We start from the raw sequence: 7,276 nt of genomic DNA, 5'->3' as shown, positions 1-7,276 counted from the left end.
CTAGATGACATAAACACAACTCAGTGTTATAACTGTCTTCTATGGGGACATCTGGCGGAGAACTGCACAGCTCCCACCAGGTGTAACAGATGTGGAGGCCCGCACACACACAGAGAATGTCAGGAGAGTCAGCCGCGTTGTGCCAACTGTGGAGGCGACCACGCAGCCTCGTACAAAGGCTGTCCTCGGTGTCCAGCGAAGAGAAGGAGAACCACAACATTCAGGAAGAAACCAACCTCAGACGGAGCCATGAACTTATCGAAGCAGCCACCGTACAACATGAAGACCCGCACCCTTTCTCCCCCACCCTGGAGTTCTCATCACGCTCATCCGTTCCAACATCCCTTCTCTACAGCGTTGCCTGTCAATCAGCAAAGTTGGAATTGGACACATTCTTCGAAATCAGTCAGTGCAGATGCTATACTCGCACTAATATTGAAGCTCATGTCCGTCGATGGAGCACCTACAACTGAACGTGGGCGACATCGGAGGTGATGACAATGCTCTTCGAAGGCTATGTCTGTAGGATGTAATTGAGGAAGGCAATGGGTGTGGACGGCGTCAGATATTATCAGGAGAACTGATCCGCCTCTACTAAATCAGGTCAGATTTGACACAATCCTGATTCTAAATCCTGAAGTTCATGTCTACTGAAGAGTCTCCAACCAACGCATGTGGACTATATTGATACATTAACTACAACCTTGCCCACTCTTGGAATAGCTAGTACTGACAAGATTCTGGCTATGATCCTGATGTCCATGTCTGTTGATGAGTCTCCAGCCAATGTACGTGGACGACATCATTAGGGGAAGGCCTAAGATATCCAATCGTCAACTAGCCTCTCATGTGAAATCTTGAGAATGATATTATTTGTCCGTAGTCCAAATTCGAAATAAATATATCTTTGAGTTATGTTATATGTTATTTTTATTAGGGTTTGGTTCATCTGATGAATTATCTTTTTATCAGCATATCAAGAAAAACAAGCCAAGTTTTCCGCTTGAAGTTCAGAAATCTTTTCATTAACCAGCATCCTTTGAGTTGGAGATTTCAAGGTCTATCCGCCTTAGAAAATATAATTAACGCTATTTCCTGAATCTGTACTCAATTCATAAATCGATCGTGAATTTTTATTTGTTGATTTCGTGATTGATGACATAATTTTGGTTTCGGACAATAATTACGACCACCACGAAACATGAATTTTAGGAAATACATTAGCTTCTTGATAAAGGCAGAGTTGACTTACACCACAAACCGTTATAAACTTTGTGTTAATTCTGTATATTGTATTACTAACATTCGTATGTTAAAATTAATTGTCCATTATTACGTTCTCATTTATTACTGATACTAGATCAAATAAAGCACGCTCGATACAATACAGCTAAAAGCTCTGGGATATACTTTTAAATGTATGATTTTATTGACGACGCCCCAACCAACATAAGAATCAGAATATGATAAATGTTCCTGGTCAAAATATGGGCATATTGCACGATACATAAATACAATATTGTAAGTACTAGAAGAGCCCGAATGCTAAAAAGCTCAGAATTGTCTGGGCTTTTCTCTCCTTCTTGAGGTTTTTGCATAATTCGTGCAACTCGTGCAACTCCAGCATTCAAGATATCATTACTTGTCTCGTTTTATTCCGTTGATAGAAGAAGAGATTGATGAGAATGAATGAATTAAAGACGTTGAATATCATCATTTCTATGGTTACGTCATATCAAAAACGTGAATGGTTCTGTTCGATTGCAGTCAGTATCTATAGCGATGTTGTAGGCTAGGCTGTCACACGTACGGGTTCGCGGTTGAAGTTGGTGGTGATCGTCATCTTCTAAGGGGCAAAACAACGTAATTATTATACAGGATGGTTGGAAACAACGTGAAGCTGGTGTAGGAGCATTAGAGGTTTGCTCGCACAGATAAATAATTCGATATCTCGCGTCATTTTATCAGCTGTTGAAGTTGCCAATCAGATCGCTTCGCGGGCGAATTCAAATGGCCTTTGCAAGGCGGCGTTGCTAAATCTGCGCGTGCTTATGACCGGCTTGAGAGCCATGCCGAGAAATCAGCATCAGCGATCCTGCCAGCTCGGGGCTCCGTGTTCAGATCCATCCTATGGCAAATGTTTTGTTTCTTTGACACGTATTCTCAAGCCGTTCTTTCTTTCAAAATATGTATCAGTATGTCAATTCCAATAATAATAATAATAATAATAATAATAATAATAATAATAATAATAATAATAATAATAATAATAATAATAATAATAATAATAATAATAATGTTGATTTACGTCCCATTAACTACCTTTACGATTTTCGTAGACGCCAAAGTGGCGGAATTTTGTCCCGTACAAGTTCTTTTACGTGTCAGTAAATCTACCAACACGAGGCTGATGTATTTGAGCACCTTCAAATACCACCGGACTGAACCAGGATCGAACCTGCCAAGTTGGGAGTCAAAAGGCCAGCGCCTCAAACGTCTGAACTGCTCAGCCAGGCTACAATGCGATTATTGGCCCCAGAAATCACAGGAATTTTCTAGAATCAGGCACAATTTAATTCCAGATGATTTATATGGCCATAAATTAGGAAGTTTTCATTGCTATATAGACTTTTCTTCTTCAGTTCATTAATCTACAAACTCCTCCAGCCATCTTGGTAGCTCGTCTCATATGCTAAGTGAAATGTCCTTTCGAGCTGTCATGGGTAATAACTTGACCTAAGAATTTTAGGTGCACAATTTGGATCCAAAAGGTGCAAAGAAAGATGCAATGATTTTGTTTTAAAAGATGCAAAAGAAAGGTACAAATTTAAAATGTAAATATTTATGCAAACTGTACCAAATCCAATAACATTACATATTAGGACACAAATTCACACACATATTAAGACATTGTCAAAACACAAGTTACTAAAGTTGCTCATCCTGGAACTGTTAATTATGTATTTATTCTTTTCATCAGTGAAGCTGCACTCTGCTCACTAAATTAAGTACTTGTATGTCAAAAAGGAGCATTCCACATCAGCGGATGTAAGTGATAATTTGTTTGTAGTCAGTAATGTAGGTCCTTGTTTGTTCTAAAATCCTCAACATTAGTGTTTATAGCTAAGTTCTGCTTGCCAGTACCCTCCAGTGCTTCCTTCCAATCTGTCATAACAGCCCATTGTGCATCCTTCTGAAGACACTGCTCCTCCAATTTTGTAATGGCCGTGCGCAGTAAAATGTTCATCTTGCAATTCCTGTTTAGGTGCTAGTTCTTCATCTTTTGCCACAGCTGAGGAATCAGTCAGTAAAGCATCACATGAAACCTCAAAATGGGTAAAGATAAATTCTGAAGCCTTCAAGCCAGTACTCCATCCAGTGAGAATTGAGGACAGTGGAAAATGAAGTCCCGTAATTTCTAGTAGGAACCTTTCTCAGAATTTTCTTAATGAAAGAGACAAATTCATTTGCATATGAATATTTAGGGTGGACCGAGTTGGTCTTCTGAACCCAACTTGGCTTGTTCAATTCTGTCACAATCTGGGTTGTATTTGATGGTACTCAGATATGTCAGCTTTGGGTTGGTAAATGTTTCATCAATTGTTATTGAAGTACAGTATCTCAAATACTGCACATCAGAACACACCCATCACTTTGAATATCATCCGCACCAAGCATTTTATCAGCGTTCATTTTCTGTTCCGACACGCTGAATGTTGGCAACAGACACCATGCGCTAGCGGAAGTGTACTCTAGACTAAAAAATTGACAGTAGTTTAAATTCTTGTCCCACTCCAGCAGTCAGCGATACTCATTGGTGGGACTGTCCGGCTCCATGGCTAAATGGTTAGCGTGCTGGCCTTTGGTCACACGTGTCCCGGGTTTGATTCCCGGCAGGGTCGGGAATTTTAACCACCATTGGTTAATGTCGCTGGCATGGAGGCTGGGTGTGTGCATCGTCTTTTTCATCATTTCATCCTCATCACGACGCGCATGTCGCCTATGGGGGTCAAATCAAAAGACCTGCACCTGGAAAGCTGAACTTGTCTTCGGACACTTCCGGCACTAAAAGCCATAAGCCATTTCATTTCATTTCATTGGTGGGACTTCACCTTCCTCCTTTTCTTCCTGTTCAAAAGCTTTTGCCTAACTGTACTGCAACGAATCAAAGTGGATCTTTTGCCTAAAGTGAGTTCATCGAGGCACAAACTAATACGAAAACTTTTGCCTAACATGACTGCGCTGAAGCAAAAGTAGTATGATACCACCATGAAGTCAGTAAATTCTAACAAAAACTAACAGATAGTAAGAGATTTGTCCATTTATTTTTGAAAAAGTCAACAGGAGAAAAAAGTAGATTAAGCCCCAGATGTTCAACTTCATTTCTTTAATTTTTATGGGAGTAAAACATGGCAAAGGAGCATAAATATGAGATGGGGAAGTACTAAAGGGTGCTGATATTAAGTTAAGATGCAAAAAGGTGCTGGCATTGTGCAACCAAAACACAGTTAAGTTTGTTTATTTCATGTTTTCCTTGTAAGACAAGTCAATCTGAAGATTTTAATAGCAAAATATGATTAAGGTGCAGCACATAAACTTCCTAGCTCTAGTAATGACATAAGTGAAAAAAAAGAAGCTCAGTAATGCGCAACCACAAAGTTTGGTACTGTCTCGACTTTGTTCAGTGTGCCTGATACAGTCTCAAGGATGATTGGGCAACAGTTACCCAAAATGCAAACATACAGACCACAAAAGACATACTAATGAAGGTTTTAACCACACTTGCAAATTATTTCAGCCCAGTATGAACAAAACCATAGCAAGTTTCCATCTTCCCAGCAGAATGGCTGACATGGATCTTACACTCGTCTACAGAACAACAGTTATCCTAGGCACCTAGTCGTTACACTCAGTTCAACTCTGTACTTTAAACAACCTCTTCAAAACTCACTTTTGTTTAGTTTTATATGGTGTTTTGAATTATGGACCTCAGGAACGTTATCTTGGAAAGTCGTCCTTAGCGAGGGTGCTATCGATACCATAGGTTAAGATCGGTATGAAGTACTGATTGGACATCACCAGCTTTGATTTTGTTGATACTTTGGGATCCCAACAGAGTGTTCCTACTTGCTGGTAAAAGTAAGAGCTTGCCACCTCCTTTGTGTCTAGTGTGTCTCAAGATACATTGCCGAGGTATGTAAAATTTTCCACACTTTCCACCCTGGATGGTTTCGTAGCACGATGTTCGCTGGTCATCCCTCTCTGTTTATTGCCATCGCTACTCTTTTGGGTTTAGCTCTCTTGAGATTGAATTCCTTGAACTTAACCTTCCGTTTATCGAGTATCAACTGTACTTGTTCCTCAGTTTCTCCCCGGATCATTATGTCATTAGCAGAAGTCACTGACCACAGATTTTCTTGATGTTCTTCATTATGTCATCCATGATGAAGATGGTAATAAACAATAATAGGGATAGTGCACTGCCTTGCACAAAGGTGAATTAACTCAAAGTTTGCTTGTAGTAAATCCATACATGTTACATTCGCATCTCTGGCTTAATTTGATCAAATTACTTTAAAGAAATCATTCTTTTCCATTGTCAGACACCTAAAGGAGTCTGTACCACAATATTTTATCATAAAATAGTAGCTTAGTGTCATAAAAGTGACTGGAATTTAAAATAAATGTCAATGATTTTAAGTAATTGAAGTGTTGCATTTTTTGTCTCGGTGAGTGTATGTGATTGTTTATTTGTATATTTATCTTGGCAAGTGCAGCTTTCGATACCATAGGTTAACTATGGGTTCTTTTAATTATTATATGTAAGTTATATTTTTAATACATCCTCTTGCCATATGAAATATACACTGCCAGGGAAAAAAATTAGAACACCTTTTGAGAGGTTTCAAGTTCACTCAAGATTCACTGTAGAAACAATACATACAGTATGAAATACATGAAATGATTACACTTACAGATCAATAGCTCCAGCAGTTCTAAGACACCAGTTTGGACCCATGCTGAAACACCTATATTAGCATGCAGTGTAGCCTCCACGGGCAGCAATGCAGATGCTGACTCTGGCATGCAATCGATCATACAGGTGTCCTGCGATATGTTATTCCACGCCTGCATGATCTGCTCACACAGTTCTGTAAGAGTTGTGGGTTGACAAGTTGCAGGAGTCACTCGTCGTTCCATCATGTCCCGCACATGCTCAATTGGAACCAAGTCCAGAAATCATGCTGGCCAGGGAAGTTGCTACACATCTTGCAGAGCACGTTGAGGTGGTGGTGGTGATTATTGTTTTAAGAGGAAGTACAACTAGGCAACCATCCTCTATATAACACTAATCAGAGGTAAAAAATGGAAGGGATCCGACACTTCGAAAAATGAAGATATCGGCCAAAGGAAGACAAGGGCCACGAAGGGCGTGAAAATGAAAGACTCCCTAGCCCTCGCAAACCTAATAGCGTCGGGGTCGGAAAAGAACAAGAGTTGACCAAGGGAGGTCGGATAGGATAGATTAAAGTGAGGAGCCTGGCACAAGTAAGTGGAAGCAATGCCAGGACTCAGCTGAGGGCCCCGTGGTCGCCAACCCACGCTCCAAAGTTCAGAGCCCCTGGGACCCCTTTTAGTCGCCTCTTACGACAGGCAGGGGATACCGTGGGTGTTATTCTACCGCCCCCACCCACAGGGGGAAGAGCACGTTGAGTTTCATGGATAGTGTGTGAGGGAACATTATCTTGTTGGTACAGCATCACACCTTCCTGTTGCAAGAATGTCAAAGGTAAAGGTCTAACAACGTTCTGCACACACCCTCCACAAACACCAAAGGTGAGTGAGAGGTGTAGCTTATCACACCCTAGACCATAAGGCCTGGGGTGGGGTCACTGTGTCTTGGACAAATGCCCTCTACATGACAGCACTCACCAGATCTACGTTGTACGTGCGAATGACCACCACTTGTGTCCAGGCTAAATCTGCTTTCATCGCTGAAGACCACGACCCGCCATTCCATCTTCCAAGTGATCCTCTGACGACATCAGTCGAGCCGTGCAGATCAATGCTTTGGCGTGACTGGAGGACGGGCTAAAGGTGTGTGTGTGCCCGTAGTCCCACTGCTAGTAACCGGTTCGCAACTGTTCATGTTGATACTTCTGGGCTCACATTCGCTCTTTTATCTATGCTGTGGTAGCTGTACGATCTGCCACTGCTGCCCTTACAATGTGACGATGTTGGTGGGCGTTTGTGCTGCACGGATGTCCAGAACCTC

The sequence above is a fragment of the Anabrus simplex genome, chromosome 8 (genome assembly GCF_040414725.1).
Source record: "Anabrus simplex isolate iqAnaSimp1 chromosome 8, ASM4041472v1, whole genome shotgun sequence".
Classification (NCBI taxonomy): Eukaryota; Metazoa; Arthropoda; class Insecta; order Orthoptera; family Tettigoniidae; genus Anabrus; species Anabrus simplex.
The sequence above is the reverse complement of the archived record's forward strand: the minus strand, read 5'-3'. Positions refer to the sequence as shown.